This window comes from Saimiri boliviensis, chromosome 17 (genome assembly GCF_048565385.1).
Source record: "Saimiri boliviensis isolate mSaiBol1 chromosome 17, mSaiBol1.pri, whole genome shotgun sequence".
In the NCBI taxonomy this organism is placed as follows: Eukaryota; Metazoa; Chordata; class Mammalia; order Primates; family Cebidae; genus Saimiri; species Saimiri boliviensis.
Window position 1 is genome coordinate 49,282,525 of NC_133465.1, and position 17,840 is coordinate 49,300,364.

A 17,840-nucleotide genomic window follows, 5' to 3' on the forward strand; every position below is an offset into this window, starting at 1 on the left:
CCTTTGAAAGCAATACACAAAGAGATTTGCTGACATGTTGAATTAGATGTGAAAGATAAACTATTCAGGGAAAAACCCTAAAAATCTAGAAGTATGCTACATCACATTGCTTCACAGGGGTCTTTAAGTTTAAAGAAATTGGAAATAATAGGTGATGAATTATAGGATTGTGGATGTGATTTATGCAAGAAAGTCAAAGGGGGATTTGAGTCAAGATCCGCAAAGAAAAATTAGTGCCTGAAAGTGAATTTTTATGTTTGAAGTCAAAGCAAAGTGACTAAGACCTGCATGTGTCTGCTTTTATGACTGCCCACTTAAACTGACTTTTTCAAGACTGGTCAATAACTCAGACCTGCTTAGGGCTTCTCCAGTACTTTATATATTTCCAATATAGTTTGAATGTTTTACAGGATATTTCTATTTAATGGCTTAAATAACAACCAAAAAATCTTTAAAAACCAATAAAAATAGGCTGGGCGCGGTGGCTGATTCTTGTTATCCCCGTACTTTGGGAGACCAAGGCGGACGGATCACCTGAGGCCAGGAGTTCGAGACCAGCCTGGCCAACATGTTGAAACCCTGTCTCTACTAAAAATACAAAAATTAGTTGGGTGTGGTGGTGCATGTCTGTAATCCCAGCTGCTTGGGAGTCTGAGGCAGGAGAATCGCTTGAATCAGGGAAGCGGAGGTTGAAGTGAGCCAAGATCACACCACTGCACTCCAGTCTGGTTGACAGAGGGAGACTCCATCTCAAAAAATAAACGAATTTAAAAAATAAAATGGTAGTGTGTATTGTGAAGCCTGAAATTAGCTAGTGTGAGGGTCCCTGGGCTCCAGCCCCTGGAAGCTCTGTGCATATCCCCTCCACGTGAGTGCTCCTGTTCTCAGGATGAGCTCCTGTTTGAATCCAAAACTTTTTCAAGGGTCCAACAGTCTCAAAAGGCTACTGATGCAGAAACTCAAGTCCTGAAAGAAGTATGGATTCAGGGAGAAACACTTCTGACCTGGTTCGGACACAGTCAGCTCCGATTCACTAGGCCCTCATGGACTTGTATCTTTCTGGCTCCTGGTATCTGATGCAGTGATGGCACGTGGTCGGCTCCTAGGTTATTGAATCAATCATCAACAAAAGATCATGTTAGCTAAGATACTGGTGCACGTGCCTTCATAGAGACCAAATAGCAGTAGCTTACATACCATAGATGTTTATTTCTCTCTCATGTAAGGGTCCAAGCTGGCAGCCAGCAGGTGGGGTGCCTCTGATCTACAAGGAGCCCAAGCACCATCTATGTTCTTACTCCAAGAATGTGCACCCATCCACATGGTTTAAGAATGTTTAGGCCGGGTGCAGTGGCTCACGCCTATAATCCCAGCAGTTTGGGAGGCCGAGGCAGGTGGATCACGAGGTCAAGAGATCAAGACCATCCTGGTCAACATGTTGAAACCCCGTCTCTACTAAAAATACAAAAATTAGCTGGGCGCGGTGGCTCAAGCCTGTAATCCCAGCACGTTGGGAGGCTGAGGCGGGTGGATCACGAGGTCAAGCGATCGAGACCATCCTGGTCAACATGGTGAAACCTCGTCTCTACTAAAGATACAAAAAAATTAGCTGGGCATGGTGGCACGTGCCTGTAATCCCAGCTACTCAGGAGGCTGAGGCAGGAGAATTGCTTGAACCCAGGAGGCGGAGGTTGCGGTGAGCCGAGATCGTGCCATTGCACTCCAGCCTGGGTAACAAGAGCGAAACTCTGTCTCAAAAAAAAAAAAAAAATACAAAAATTAGCTGGGCATGGTGGCACGTGCCTGTAGTCCCAGCTACTCAGGAGGCTGAGGCAGGAGAATTGCCTGAACCCAGGACGCGGAGGTTGCGGTTAGCCAAGACCATTCCACTGCACTCCAGCCTGGGTAACAAGAGCAAAACTCCATCTCAAAAAAAAAAAAAACGAATGTTTGTTAGGCTGGGCGCAGTGGCTCATTCCTATAATCCCAGCACTTTGGGAGGCCAAGGCAGGTGGATTACCTGAGGTCAGGAGTTGGAGACCAGCCTGGCCAACATGGTGAAACCCTGTCTCTATTAAAAATACAAAAAAAATTAACCGGGTGTGGTGGCAGGTGCCTGTAATCCCAGCTACTCAGAAGCCTGAGGCAGGAAAATTGCTTGAACCTGGGAGGTGGAAGTTGCAGGGAGCTGATATCAGGCCACTGCACTCCAGTCTGTGCAACAGAGCAAGAATCTGTCTCAAAAAAAAAAAAGAGTGTTCATGATCCCACATTCACACTCCAGGCCACAGGGATGAGAAACAAGGAAGCAGAGGGCAAGCGTTTTGCCCTTTAGGAGTGTGGTGTGGTAGAGATCCAGCTCCGGCTCACACCTGTAATCCCAGCACTTTGGGAGGCTGAGGCAGGAGGACCACTTGAGCCCAGGAATTTGAGACCAGCCTGGGCAACACAGCAGAATCCTGTCTCAACCAAAACAATGAAAAATAAAATAGCCTGGTTTGGTGATAACATGCCTGTAGTCACAGCTACTTGGGAGGCTGAGGTGAGGGGATTGCTTGAGCCTGGGAAGTCAGGGCTGCAGTGAGTTGCAATTGTTCCACAGCCTGGGCGACAGAGCAAAACCCCTTCTCAAAACAAAAAAACAAACAAACCAAAAAAAAAAAAAAAAAAAAAGAAGTGAGGGAGGAGGGAGAGTATCAGGAAGAACAGCTAATGGATGCTGGGTTTAATACCCAGGTGCTGGGATGATCTGTGCCACAAACCACCATGGCTCATATTTACCTGTGTAACAAACCTGCACATCCAGTGCACGTACCCCTGAACTTCAAAGTTGGAAAGAAAGAAAAAGAGTATGATAAGCAAGCAGCATTGCTGCTTGTGCTCCTATCCCATTGGCCAGAACTTAGTCACGTGGCCATGCCTAAGCAGACGGCTTTTGCTCCATTTTCTTTTTCCTTTTTTGGGGGGTGGGGTGGGGTGGGGTGGGGTGGGGTGGGGTGGGGAGGGGGGCCGGCGCGGGTGGGAAGAGTCTCGCTCTGTTGCCCAGGCTGGAGTGCAGTGCCGCAATCTCAGCTCATTGCAACCTCTGCCTTTCGGGTTCAAGTGATTCTTGTGCCTTAGCCTTCCAAGTAGCTGGGATTACAGGCGCCCGCCACCATGCCTGACTTAAGTTTTGTATTTTTAGTAGAGACAGGGTTTCATCATGTTGGCCAGGCTGGTGTTGAACTCCTAACCTCGGGTGATCTGCCCACCTCAGCCTCCCAAAGTGCTGGGATTATAAGCGTGAGCCACCCCACCAGCCTGTTTTGCTCCATTTTCCCCAACCTTCATGTCAGCCCAGTTTCTGTCTTCTCTGCCTCCAAACTCACCTGTCTCTTACCACAATGAAAGTGGCTTTCACCACAGCATACAGCATCCTTCTCCCTCAACCCCCTGCCTGGAAGTGGGAGCCTTTCACCCTACCTCGCACGTCTTTTCCTTTCACTCTTTCCCATCGCTCTTAGTGAAAGAGGCTGTGAGTTGTTCCCCAGTATCTATTTCCCCCTTCTTCCCTTATAATAGAGTTTAGCTGAGCATGTGGCTTACCAGCTAAAAACTACATTTCCCAGTCTCCCTTGCAGCCAAGTGGCTTCTCGTGACTAAGTTCTGGCCAATGGATGTGAGCAATAGTGCATTAGAAGGAATGGGGGTATCCTCTCACTCCTCTGTTTTCCCACTTCCATGACCCTCAATGCAATGCCAAACGGAAATGTAAAAATGAGCCATTTTTCAGCTTTAGTGAGGTATCATTAACCCATAAAATTGTATATACTTAAAGTGTACAACGTGATGATTTGATATATGTATACATCGTCAAATGATTACTATAATCAAACTAACATGTCCATCACCTCACTTCGGTACTTTTTCTTATGTGAAAATGTTTAAGATCGACACTCTAAGCAGATTTCAAGTATACAATACGGTATTATTAACTATTAACTATAATCACCATGCTGTACAAAAAATGAGCCATTCTTGACCATGCAAATGAAGGAATCTTTTAGTCACAGGAGCACCCTCAGACTGCCAGGACCAATTTGTCTGCATCACATTGGAGGTGCCTGGGACTTCCCCATTCCCCAGCGACAGCTTTAACCAATGACTGATGAATGCAGGGGTATAAACACTTCAGTTTGCCTCTGATTTGTATGACTTGAGATGCAGCCAACAGATGTTCCCTGGAAAGTGTGATGGGCATTTTTTTGGGGGGGTGGCAGCACACAGTTGCTGAAACAGCCGTTGCAATAGCAGGTGAGGACAACGGCACCAGTGCCCTTGTTCAAGTCTAAAGGGCCTGGAGAAGTTCTTGTCCCCTGAGCTCTCAGCACTGAACTGCCAGGGCTCCCTTATGGTACTGAACCCACAGTGGGGATAAGCCACCAAGAAGAGCAGGATCAAAATTAAGCAGCACAGAGACAAGAAAAGGGGGAGAGAGAGAGATCCAGATAAAAAGGGGGAGAGAGGAACACAGCCAGAAAAAGCTCAGACCAAAGCCACTGTCATTTTCACACTGCATGAAAACAATAAAAGGAAGAGATCTGTGAAGTTAGAAAAATTCTGGCTGGGCATGGTGGCTCATGCCTGTAACCCCAGCAATTTGGGAGGCCAATACAGGTGGATCATGAGGTCAGGAGTTCAAGACCAGCCTGGCCAACATAGTGAAACTCCGTCTCTACTAAAAATACAGAACAAAATTAGCCGGGCATGGTGGCAGGTGTCTGTAATCCCAGCTACTCAGGAGGCTGAGGCAGGAGAATGGCTTGAACCTGGGAGGCGGAGGTTGCAGTGAGTGGAGATCTCGGCACCACTGCACTCCAGCCTGGGCAACAGTGCGAGACTCCATCTCAGAAAAGAGAAAAACTGTGGTGAAGTCTCCTTCTGAAAATTCGGGAAAATTAGTTTCACATAAAAATTAGCAATGGAAAAGTACTAAGATAAAATCCAATACAGACTATTATTAGAAAAATACAGGCTTGTTCCTGTAATCCAGGCACTTTGGGAGGCTGAGACAGGTGGATCACTTGAGGTCAGAAGTTCTAGGCTACTCTGGCCAACATAGTGAAATCCCGTCTCTACTAAAAATACAAAAATTAGCCAGCATGGAACCACGCACCTATAATCCCAGCTACTCGGGAGACTGAGGCAGAAGAATCGCTTGAACCCAGGAGGCAGAGGTTTCAGTAAGCCAAGATCTCACCACTACACTCCAGCCTGGGCGATAGAGTGAGACTCTGTCTCAAAAAAAAAAAATAATAATAATAATATTGATTTGATAAAGAAAAATCATTTGACAAAAATTCAAAGTCCACTCACAATTAAAGAAACAACACTCTTAGGCCAGGCTGAGTGGCTCACGCGTATAATTCCAGCACTTTGGGAGGCTAAGGCAAGAGGTATTGCCTGAAGCCAGGAGTTCAAGACCAGCCTGGGCAACATAGTAAGACCCTGTCTCCACAAAAAAAAAAAAAAAAAAAAAAAAAATATTTAATTATTGGGCGTGGTGGTGCCTGTAGTCTCTGCTACTTCGGAGGGTGAGGTGGGGAAATTGCTTAAGCCCAGAAGTGTGAGGCTACTGTGAGCCTTGATCACACCACTGTAGTCTGCTTGGATGACAAAGCGAGCCCCTGTCTCTAAAAAAAAAGCCCAGGCAAGGTGGCTCATGCCTGTAATACCAACACTTTGGGAGGCTGAAGCTGGAGGATCACTTGAGGCCAGGAGTTCAAGATCAGCCTGGGCAACATGGCAAAACCCCGTCTCTACTAAAAATACAAAAATTAGCTAGGCATGGTGGCGCATGCCTGTAATCTCAGCTACTCAAGAATTGCTTGAACCCTGGAGGCAGAGGTTGCAGTGAGCTGAGATGGCATCACTGTACTCCAGCCTGGGTGACAGAGGGAGACTTCTCTCAAAATAAATAAATAAATAAATAAATAAATAAATAAATAAAGACAATGAGTATGGTACAGTTGAAGTGACAGACAGCTAGGAGGTCAATGGAACAGAATAGAAAGTACAGAAATAGACCCATGCAAATATGAAAAATTGTTTTGTTTATTTGTTTGTTTGTTGAGGTGGAGTTTGCACCCACTATCATCACTATGGTTCTATGTTTTAGAGAATGTTGTACACCTGGAATAATACAGTATGTAACTTTTTGAGACAGGCTTTCTCCACCGCTTATGTCTTGGAGATTACTCATTTGTTCTGTGTATCAGTAGTCCATTCCTTTTTTTTTTTTTTTTTTTGAGACAGAGTTTCCCTCTTGTTACCCAGGCTGGAGTGCAATGGCACGATCTCAGCTCACCGCAACCTCCGCCTCCTGGGTTCAGGCAGTTCTCCTGCCTCAGCCTCCTGAGTAGCTGGGATTACAGGCACGCGCCACCATGCCCAGCTAATTTTTTGTATTTTTAGTAGAGACGGGGTTTCACCATGTTGACCAGGATGGTCTCGATCTCTTGACCTCGTGATCCACCCGCCTCGGCCTCCCAAAGTGCTGGGATTACAGGCTTGAGCCACCGCGCCCGGCTAGTCCATTCCTTTCTATTGCTGAGTAGTAAATATCCCAATATATTAATGTGGTTTGTTTATTCAGTTACCCATTGAAAGACATTAGAGCTGTTTCTAGTTTGAATCAACTATGAATAAAGCTGCTATAAACATTCATGTGGGCATATTCATCTCTCTAGGATAGACACCCTGGAGAGAGTTTTCTGAGTCATATGCAATTGTGTGCTTAACTTTAGAAAAAAGTGCCAAGGTGTTTTCTAAGACGGCTGTACCATTTTGATTCCCACCATCCGTGGACAAGAGTTCTGACTGCTCCGCACCCTCTCAGCACTTCAGATTGTCAATATTTTTTTATTACTCATTCTAATGTGTGGATAGTGGCACCTCATCACAGTTTTAATTTGCATTTTCCGATGGGAGAGGTGGCTCATGCCTGTAATCCTAACACTTTGGGAGGCCAAGACAGGTGATCACTTGATATGAGGAGTTCAAGACCAGCCTGGCCAACATGGTAAAACCCCGTCTCTACTAAAAGTACAAAAATTAGCCAGGCGTGGTGGTGCACGTCTGTAATCCCAGCTACTCAGGAGGCTGAGGCAAGAGAATCACTTGAACCCCAGAGGTGGAGGTTGCAATGAGCCATGGTCGGGGAAAAAAAAAGGCATTTTCTATTGTCTAATGATATTGAACATCTATTCATGTGCTTATTTGCCATCTTTATGTCCTCCTTGGTACAGTGTCTGTTCATGTTTTGTTGTTGTTGTTGCGTTTTGTTTTATTTTGTTTTTCTGAGACAGTTTTGCTCTTGTTGCCCAGGCTGGAGTGCAATGGCATGATCTCGGCTCACTGCAACCTTCGTCTCCTGGGTTCGAGCGATTCTCCTTCCTTAGCCTCCTGAATAGCTGGGACTACAGGTGTGTGCCACCATATCCAGCTAATTTTTTTTTTTTTTTTTTTTTTTTTGTAGAGATGGGATTTCACCATCCATGTTGGGCCAGGCTGGTCTCAAACTCCTGACCTCAGATGATCTGCCTGCCTCAGCTTCCCAAATCACTGGGATTACAGGTGTGAGTCACCGCACTCTGCCAACTTTATATTACTTTTAAAAAACCTTTTTTTTTTTTTTTTGAGATGGAATCTCAATCACCCAGGCTGGAATGCAGTGGCACAGTCATAGCTCACTGTAACCTTGAATTCCTGAGCTCAGACAATCACCCCACCACAGCCTTCCTAGTTGCTAGGAAAACAGGCATGCACCACTATACCTGGCTAATTTTTATTAGCATTTATTTTTGTTGAGACAGGATCTCACTATGTTGCCCAGGCTGGTCTCAAACTCCTGACTTCAAGTGATCCTCCTGCTTCAGCCTCCTAAAGTGCTGGGATTACAGGCATGGGCCACAGCACTCTGCCAAAAAAAAAGTCATTTTAAAAAAAAGTTATTTCTAAAGTGCTTAGAGCAGAACCTGAAAAATAGTTTTCAAAAAGTGTTTGTTACTTAAAGATAAATTCCTGGCTTCCTAGGCAAGCCACCCTCCTTCAGTAAAATAAGCACCCATGGGTGGCTGCTGACAGATCAGGAGTGTCTCTGGGGTTTGTGCCTAGTGTGGGATCACATCCTGGGTCGTTGTGGGAAAAGTTAAATATGAAATTTGAACTCAATTGAATGTGGACACAAACAACGGTCACCAAGTCTCAGAACGAGCTGTGTCAGCCCCTTGAGGCGATCATCCAACGCTGTTTCAGAGAAATCTCTATTTCAATCTATTCCTATACATTAGTTATTGAAAATCAATAGACAATTGCAGAAACAAGTTGACCTTTTTGTGTTCCTTGAGCCCATTCATGAAGGGCCCTCGTGACTGGGCTTCATGCTAAACAACTCATTACAAAAAGAGCCAGGGTCCCAGACTGAGTGCAGGCTTCATGAGCCCTCTCCTGCCTGTGCACGGACCAGCGGCCGACTCTGGAGCCCAGGCTGCTGCTTCCCGGTCTCGTGGAGAATCCTCCAGTTTGGTGAATGTAAATATCTTTTTCCTTCTCCCCTTCCCATTGCAATGTGTTTATTATATCAATCTGCTTATTATTATATCATTTGCTTATTATATCAGCATTGCCATTTACATGGGATAAAGGTTGTTTACCCTTAAAGGTAACGTGTGTGTGTCTTTTCATCTTCCCTCACACGTTTCCCGCACAGAACAGTCATGTCCCCAGATGCTACTGTGCAAGCAGAAGAGAAGCAACAGGGCGACTCGGACCGTCCTGCACGACAGCTCCCTTTACTCGTAGAGGGCAGGGTGGAAGGGAAGGATCCAGGTGAACGTACCAGCACCTTTGGAGGGAAGGGTCCCATAGTCGCGCAAAGCCCCACTCCAGAATCAGAAAAACCTGTTTCAAACCCTGCCTCAGTTGTTCACCCAGTCTGTAGCCTGAACAAATCATTTTATCTCTGAGCTTTGGTTTTGTCATCTGTGAAAAACAGGTCATAGAAGTGCCCGTAAAGGATTAGGAGAATTGAATGAACTGATAATGCCCATCAGAAGCTCAGGACTGTTGCCAACTCATTGTAAGCGCCCCATAACACGCTACCTTTTCTTGCTATTGTTTGCAATAAAGAGACTGGCGGGCTGCGCCCTCAGTGAGAACAATGGGTTCTCTTTTGTTGTGGGATTTCGGGTCCCAACATTGTATTCCAAAAATGTTCAAAGTTACAGCAAATTGAAAAACGCAGTTAGGCAAGTGGACTGGTGAGAATTAGGATGCGTTTTCCTTCTTTTGGCTTAGTTATCTTTTTTTTTTTTTTTTTTTTTTTTTTGGCAGACATGCATTACTTCGATAATTAGAAATAAATGGGAGAGGATAACGGGAAAAAAGTTCAACAGAGCAGGACCAAGGACAAAGCCCCATGGCGCAAAGCCTCCACACACACACACCCCCCCCCCACCCCCCGACCCCGCCGCTTTCAGCCACGGACTGCCTTTAGAAGCAGCCTCTCATCTAATTAGAAATTCTTCCAGCCGTTGAGCCATTTCGCCCACATATCATCACATGTCTGCAGGACGTCAGGAGAGATTTTGCTGTGTGCCTTGCTGAAGTCCAGACACGAGGAGCTTTCGACACCCCATTCCCGACTAAATAATTCCATCAACGGGGAAAATCAGATCAACCCAGAACGATCTATTCGCAGTTGTTTCTGATCATGTCTTTCCTTTCCAAGTACTTACAAACCTCAGGGTGGTGGAAAGGGTATGGATTCTAGGGTCAGAGGTTCCGGGTTTGAATCCAACTCTCATTTCTCAGCTGTGTGGCTTTGGGAGAGTTGCTTGGCCTCTCTGAGCCTCACTGTAAAAAGAGAATAGTAAAGCTTGTGTCACAGGCTTCTTCTGACAACGTAAACAGTGGGTAGGCTGGGAGCAGTGGCTCACACCTGTAATCCTAGCACTTTGGGAGACCAAGGTGGGCAGATTGCTTGAGCCCAGGAGTTTGAGATCAGCCTGGACAACGTATCGAAACCTTATCTTTACTAAAAAAAAGTTTTTTAATTAGCTGGGTGTTGTGGCATGTGCCTACCTGGGAGCAGCTACTTGGGAGGCTGAGATGGGAGGATCACCTGAGCCCAGAAAGTCGAGGCTGTAGCAAGCCGAGATCAAACCACTGCACTCCAGCCTGGGTGACGGGAGTAAGAACCTGTAAAAAAAAAAAAAAAAACGGCCGAGCATGGTGGCTCACATCTATAATCCCAGCACTTTGGCAAGCTGAGGCAGGAGAATCACCTGAGGTCAGGAGTTCAAGACCAGCCTGGTCAACATGGTGGAAGTCCATCTCCACTAAAAATACCAAAATTAGGTGGACCTGGTGGCGCATACCTGTAGTCCCAGCTACCCAGGAGGCTGAGGCAGGAGAATTGCTTGAACCTGGAAGGCGGAGGTTGCAGTGAGCCGAGACGGCGCCACTACACTTCATCCTGGGTAACAGAGCAAGACTCCATCTGAAACCAACCAGTGACTATATCTGCAGGCTTCTCTCTCCCCTACCAAACTGTGGTTTCCTCAGGGATAAGGCAGGGTGTGCACCAGTGCCAGGCACAAAAGGGGACCATCACCCCACCCCACCCCACCCCACCCGGTACATATCCCTTCTCCTCCTTGCTCACGTCTCTGCCACTGGCTTCTCCCCACATTTCTCCACAATTCTCACCAGCTCCCTCTCCACATACGCTTCTCCCCAGTGCTTACCTCCACCCTCCCGGGTCCCCCTACGCTGCCTTCCTGGCCTAGAGTGACGGGCCCCATCTTTCAATCCCCATTCTGTGTCTCTAGTGTCCAGGAGCTTCTGTGCTGCTGCTGGTGGCCTCCTCCATGGCCTTCAGCGGGGGAGAAGGAGGGAGGGGGAGAGTGAGGCAGAGACAGTAATTCATTCACCCAGGTACTTGTTAGCAACTTCATTAGTTCCAGGCTCCGTGAAAAGCCATTAGCTGCGACTCAGTCTGTGCTATCCATCAGAGAGAGGGGTGGAAGGTGACAGCAGAGAGAGAAGAAAACAAGAAAAGGACCACTCCCACCTTTCTGCCGCCTCCCAGGGAGAACGAGGCCCAAGCCAGTGACCTGGAGACTAGCGTTCCAGGGCCCTCTCCTGGAAGCCCCTCGAACAGGACCTCATGCAAGGATGCCACCCCAGCTGGGAACACGTTGCAGGTGTCCCAGTGCCTGCCTGCCTGACACGGGCGCTGCTGACATGCAGCTCCTTGGCATGTGCATTTCTGACCCCTCCTGCTGCATGCCCCTTTGTCCCTCTGTCCACTTTCTCCTCCTTACCTTCACCCTATCCTGTGTCTTCAGGCCAGCTCTGGGGTCCCTTGAAAGTGCAGCGCCATCTCAGCCACCTATGCCACTGCCACAGGGGTCTTCCCACTTAGAACCCTCACTTCGGAGTTGGTGCTATTCAGGAAAACCTCCTGAAATTGCTATCCCAGGGCCTGAGGCTCCTAAAACCACCGCTGAAATGGAGATTTCCTCTACAACAAGGATTTTTAAATGGGGTTCCCTAGTAAATCTCAGGGGTCTGTGAGCCTCTTGAGGTTGCATAGTAAAATGTGTACCAAAGTGAATCTTGGTCAGGCACAGTGGCTTACACCTGTAATCCCAGCATTCTGGGAGGCCAAGGTGGGTGGATTGCCTGAGCCCAGGAGTTCAAGATCAGCCTGGGAAACGGGGAGACCCCATCTCTACCAAAAAATAAATTAGCCACGCATGATGGCACACACCTGTAATCTGCACTACGTTGGAGGCAGAGGTGGGAGGATCGCTTGAGCCCAGGAGTTCAAGACTGCAGTGAGCCATGATTGTGCCACCATACATAAGGGTGACAGAGCAAGACCCTGTAAGAAAGAAAAAAAGGAGAGAAAGAGAGAGAGAGAGAGAGAGAGAAAGGAAGGAGGGAGGCAGGGAGGGAGGGAGGGAGGGAGGAAGGGCCCCACAATCTGAGTCTTGCCAAGCCCTCTAAGTGATTTCTGATGCACACTTAAATTTGAGAATCCCTGATTTCAGCCACTGGCACTTTGCAATTTCTCTTCACTCACAGCTGAACCTAATTTCAAACTGATAAAACATCAGGGAAAGCAGGGCTTCCAGACGACGGCTACACCCGCCTATAGAGCAGTTTGTGGGGAAAAAATTTAAAGGACTTCCATCCCTAACAAAAATACATGTTGATGAATGACATAGTGAGACCTCTTCTCTAATAAAGATTAAAAAAAAAAAAAAAAGGCCGGGCGCGGTGGCTCAAGCTTGTAATCCCAGCACTTTGGGAGGCCAAGGCGGGTGGATCACGAGGTCAAGAGATCAAGACCATCCTGGTCAACATGGTGAAACCCCGTCTCTACTAAAAATACAAAAAATTAGCTGGGCATGGTGGCACGTGCCTGTAATCCCAGCTACTCAGGAGGCTGAGGCAGGAGAATTGCCTGAACCCAGGAGGCGGAGGTTGCGGTGAGCCGAGATCGCGCCATTGCACTCCAGCCTGGGTAACAAGAGCGAAACTCCGTCTCGAAAAAAAAAAAAAAAAAAAAAAAAAAAAAAGCTGTAGTCCCAGCTACTCAGGAGACTCAGATGGGGGTATCACTTGATGCCGGGAGATGAAGGCTACGGTGAGCTATGATTGCACCGCTGCACTCCAGCTTGGGTGAGGGCGACACTCTGTCTAAAATGTATATATATATATATATATATATATATATATATATATATATATATATATATATATATATAATTGCATATCCTGTGCAATCAGAAGCAGACCAGCACGGTGTGTGGGGAGCTAGATGAGGCCAGGAATAGGAGAGGGGGAGGCATAGGGGAGGGAACATCAGGGCCAAGAGAGTTTAATCAGTGACACATGGCTTCAATTTACCCTAACGGTAGCTCCATAAATGTCAAAACACAGTTTCAACTTTTTATGGAAGACCAGCACACCTACAGTAAAGTGCACAGATTGTAAATGCTCAGTTCAATGGGTTTTCACAAATGAAATGCATCAGCACAACCAGCACCCAGCCTAAGAAACAGAACATTACAAACCCCCGGGAAGTCCTCCCAGTATCCCCGCCCTTCCCATCCCTTCCCTGCTGAGGAGAACCATTTTTCCTGATTTCTAACATATAAGTGGAATCACATAAGTATTCTTTTTTTTTGAGATAGAGTCTCACTCTGTCACCCGGGCTGGAGCGCAGTGGCACGATCTCAGCTCACTGCAGCCTCCTTTTCCCTTGGTTCAAGCAGTTTTCTGCCTCAGCCTACCAAATAGCTGGGATTATAGGCACCCACAACCACGCACCACTAATTTTTGTATTTTTAGTAGAGACAGAGTTTCACCATGTTGGCCAGGCTGTTCTTAAACTCCTGACCTCAGGTGATCCGCCCACCTCGGCCTCCCAAAGTGCTAGGATTATAGGCGTGAGCCACCACGCCTGGCCTAATTTTTTGTATTTTTAGTAGAGATGGGTTTTCACCATGTTGGCCAGGCTGGTCTTGAACTCCCGACTTCATGATCTGCCCACCTTGGCCTCCCAAAGTGCTGGGATTACAGATGTGAGCCTCCACATCTGGCCACATAATATTCTTTTAGGTTCCGTTTCTTCTCCTCAATATTATGTTTGTGATAATTCAAGGAGATGTGAAAAAAATATTGTGTTTGTGAAATAAATTCATCCATGTTATTTTGTGTACAGTTTGTTCATTCTTATCTCTATGTAATATTCTGTTGTGTGAACATAACACTATTTATTTGTTGTACTATTTACAGGCATTTGGATAGTTTCGGGTTTGGAAATATTATTACTGTGGTTATAAACATTTATTTTCAAGCATGCCCATCCGAGACAGCAGAACTTTTTTTTTTTTAGTAGAGATAAGGTCTTGCTATTGCTATGTTGCCCAGGCTGGTCTCAAACTCCTGGCCTCAAGCAATCCTCCTGCCTCGGCCTCCAAAAGTGCTGGGATTACAAGCATAAGCCACCGAACCTGGCCAAACGGAGCATTCTTGGAAGCGTCTTTTGATGAACATGTATACACACTTCTGTTGGGTATATACACCTAGGTGTTGAATTGCTGGGTTATAGGGTTGGGGGGTGTGCTGCATTTTAGCAGATATGGCCAGTTTCCTGAAGTGGTTGTACCAATGTACACTCCCATTGGCACAGTATGAGACTTCTGGTTGCACCACATTCTCACCAATACTTGGCATCATCTGTTTGCCTTTTCTTTTTTTTTTTTTTTTTTGAGATAGAGTCTCACTCTATTGCCAGGCTGCAGTGCAGTGGCAGGATCCCAGCTCACTGCAACTTGCGTTTTCCGGTTTCAAGCAATTCTCCTGCCTCAGCCTCCCGAGTAGCTGGGACTACAGGCACCAACCACCACGTCCAGCTAATTTTTTTGTATTTTTTAGTAGAGATGTGTTTCACCATGTGGGCCAGGATGGTCTCGATCTCTTGACTTTGTGATCAGCCCACCTCGGCCTCCCAAAACGCTGGGATTACAGACGTGAGCCACCGTGCCCGACCTGTCTTTTCATTTTAGTCATTCTGGTGGATGTGTAGTGGTAGCTCGCTGTGGCTTTAATTTGCATTTTCCTGATGATTGCTTAAAAGAACATCTTGCCGGGCGCGGTGGCTCAAGCCTGTAATCCCAGCACTTTGGGAGGCCGAGGCGGGTGGATCACGAGGTCGAGAGATCGAGACCATCCTGGTCAACATGGTGAAACCCCGTCTCTACTAAAAGTGCAAAAAATTAGCTGGGCATGGTGGCACGTGCCTGTAATCCCAGCTACTCAGGAGGCTGAGGCAGGAGAATTGCCTGAGCCCAGGAGGCGGAGGTTGCGGTGAGCCGAGATCGCGCCATTGCACTCCAGCCTGGGTAACAAGGGCGAAACTCCGTCTCAAAAAAAAAAAAAAAAAAAAAAAAAGAACATCTTTTCTTTCTTTCTTTTTTTTTTAGACAGAGTCTTGCTTTGTCACCCAGGCTGGGGCGTAATGGCACAATCTGAGCTCACTGCAATCTCTGCCTCCTGGATTCAAGCAATTCTGCCTCAGCCTCCTGAGTAGCTGGGATTACAGGCACAAGCCACCACACCCAGCTGATTTTTGCATTTTTAGTAGAGACAGGGTTTCACCGTGTTGGCCAGGCTGGTCTTGAACTCCTGACCTCATGACCTACCCACCTCAACCTCCCAAAGTTCTGGGATTACAGGTGGGAGCCACCGAACCTGGCCCTTTTCATATGTTTATTAGCCATTTGGTTATCCTCTGTTGTGAGTTGCCTGATCAAGACTTTGCCCATTTTTCTTTTGAATTGTCCATCTTTTCTTATTGATTCGTAAATGTTCTATATATTCTCTGGAAATGAGTCCCTCACAAGTATCTTCTCCCACTCTGTGGCTCGCCTTTCCATTCTCTTAATGGTATGATCAACATAGACCAATGTACCACTTTCCACATTTTCTATCAGCGGCCAGAACACCTGCATCCTCCTAGCAATTAGATCAAATTGCCTCTTCACAGACCACTTCTTAGCTCTGCCCAGCTCTGTCCAGGGGAGCTCCCTAGAGCCCTGCCAACTCTGAATGACAGGTCAGTGCCAGCTAGTAAGCACCGCCACTTCAGAGCGGATGGGTTGGGACTCCCATCGCAGAGAGTGTCAGGCCAGCAGGAGAATCCACCTCAGAAGTCTGGAGCGAGGCTAGGCTGGGGCAAGACCACACTTACACATGTGAGTCAGTGAGTATGTTTCCTCATGGCCCTGAATGCCTGTGTGCATTTTTGTAAGAGGAGTCTCCCCTACTGATTCAGGAAGGACAGTGCACACTCACGTACATCACTTACCTACAGTGTGAACCATGCCCCGAGGTGTGATACTCTTGTGCAGTGCACAACCTGAACGCTTGTACCTGGCAGGCTTGCTTTCAGGCAGAGTCAGGCAAAAGCCAGAGAAAGAGTTTAGTCAAGGTTGTGGTAGAAGCAGGGAGATTAGGCGGGAAATAAAAGTAGGTTTAGGCACGTGGCAGGAACAGGCATGACTGGACAGGACCCAACGGGACTGCACAAAGTCTTTCGAGCTCATGAAATGTCATCAAAGCTTGTGCCTGAAGATGGGCCAGGCTGGACTCTGGGCTCAATTGGGCGCCTGAGCCTCATGCCTGGGGTCAGTCCATGTTCAACAGGCTACTCTTGGCTGGAGGCAGCTGCTCATTTTGTCCTGGGTAAGAGGGTTTCTTCTTCAGATGACCTTTCGTAAGGAGTGTTCTAAGGAGAAGGAGGAGAGTGGTGGCCCCAAATCTGTAGCTTTCAGCAGCCAGTTGGGGTGCTAGAGGCAGCTGGATGCTGGGTGAAGTGGCTCACACCTGTAATCGCAACACTTCGGGAGGCTAAGGCAGAAGGATCATCTGAGGTTCGGAGTTCGAGACCTGCCTGGCCAATGTGGTGAAACCCTGTCTCTACTAAAAATACAAAAATTAGCTGGGTGTCGTGTTGCATGCCTGTAACCCCAGCTACTCGGGAGGCTGGGGCAGGACAATCCCTTGAACCCAGGAGGCGGAGGTTGCAGTGAGCGGAGATCACCTCATTGCACTCCAGCCTGGGTGACAGGGAGATTCTGTCTTAAAAAAAAAAAAAAAAAAAAAAAAACGCAGCTGGAGTAGGAGACAGGGGCCAAGGAGGGTTTTAGGGTTGATACCCCGAGATAAGAGAGGCAGTAAAGAGGTGCTGGGTGGCCCTCCAGTGGCTCTCCAACCCCGGCCCCTGCCTGACGGAGCCCCAGTCAGTGTCCCACAGACCCGGTCCTGCTGAGATGCTGAGAACCAGAAGCTTGAGCCTTTTCTGGGATCTGGGTGTCTGCCCACAAGGGGAGGAGAATGGGGACTGATGGGGAGCAGCCCGGCTACAGGGGACGCTGAAGGGATGAGGACCACCCCTGGGGGCTCTCTCAAGGGCCCCCAGGCACACGCATCATGGGAACAGCCCCTCAGATACCACTAGTTCACCCACCGCCCTCATTGCACAAGCTCAGGCACCAACGCTCCCCGCCGCCGGGCCTTAGGCGCACAGCGGCTCGCCAGTGCACGTCCACTCTCCCGCAGACTCGTGCCCGGGGCTGTCACAGCCCCAGGCCCCCACGTCGATCCCGCGCGGGTCTGGCGGGTGACGCCGCTGTCACACCCCACCGGCCTCCCGGGGTCCTCCCCCGGCGCGCGCAGAGGCCGCATGTCCGGTGCCGGCGCGGCTGATGTCCCAAGGCGAGTGGCTGCTGTTTGCGCAGCTAAGTGGTGACTGTGTACCCAGCGCGACGCAGCGGCCGCGCGCTTATCTCCCGCAAACACCATCCCCGGATCCGCCGGAACCGCCGCCGCGCCGCCCCATTTGCGCGTCCCGGCCACCGGAGGCCCTTATCGCCCGCGCTTATCCGGGCGTCGCTGATAAGGGCCAGAGGGAGCGGAGGGGCAGCCCCTCCCCCCGGATCGGAAGACCTATGGGGCCGGTGTTTAGGGGGTCGCCAGCTCCGGGGATGCCGGGAGCCTTCGCAGCCTCCGGGTCAGCCCTGCTCCCTTCCCCTCCGCGCGGCTCGGATGTGGCCTCAGCTGGCCGACCCGGTGCCTGGTCGGTCCTGGCCTCCTTCGCCTTGTGGCCGTCTACACAGCCAGAGCCCCACCTCTTGATCTGGATTCACAGCAGGTGGGAGCAGGAGGCTCGTTGGGAATTCCTAAACACAGCTACCATCAACACCACCAATAATACGCAATAA

General features: G+C 48.3%; 1 protein-coding gene across 5 annotated transcripts in view; it reads right to left on the minus strand.

Moving 5' to 3' along the window:
- PYY (peptide YY) overlaps positions 1 to 17,840 on the minus strand; it is a 41,935-nt gene that overhangs the window by 6,227 nt on the left and 17,868 nt on the right. For 3 of the 5 annotated variants that reach the window (XM_074389136.1, XM_074389139.1, XM_074389137.1), the window contains exons 2-5: positions 10,123 to 10,239; positions 9,781 to 9,894; positions 7,815 to 7,957; positions 1,005 to 1,102 (exon numbers count right to left, since the gene is read on the minus strand). The gene's annotated coding sequence lies outside the window, so the exon portion shown is untranslated. Of the gene's footprint in view, positions 1 to 1,004; positions 1,103 to 7,814; positions 7,958 to 9,780; positions 9,895 to 10,122; positions 10,240 to 10,787; positions 11,803 to 17,840 lie in introns of those variants that run through there. The other 2 variants (XM_074389138.1, XM_010331499.3) reach the window with 2 other exon arrangements.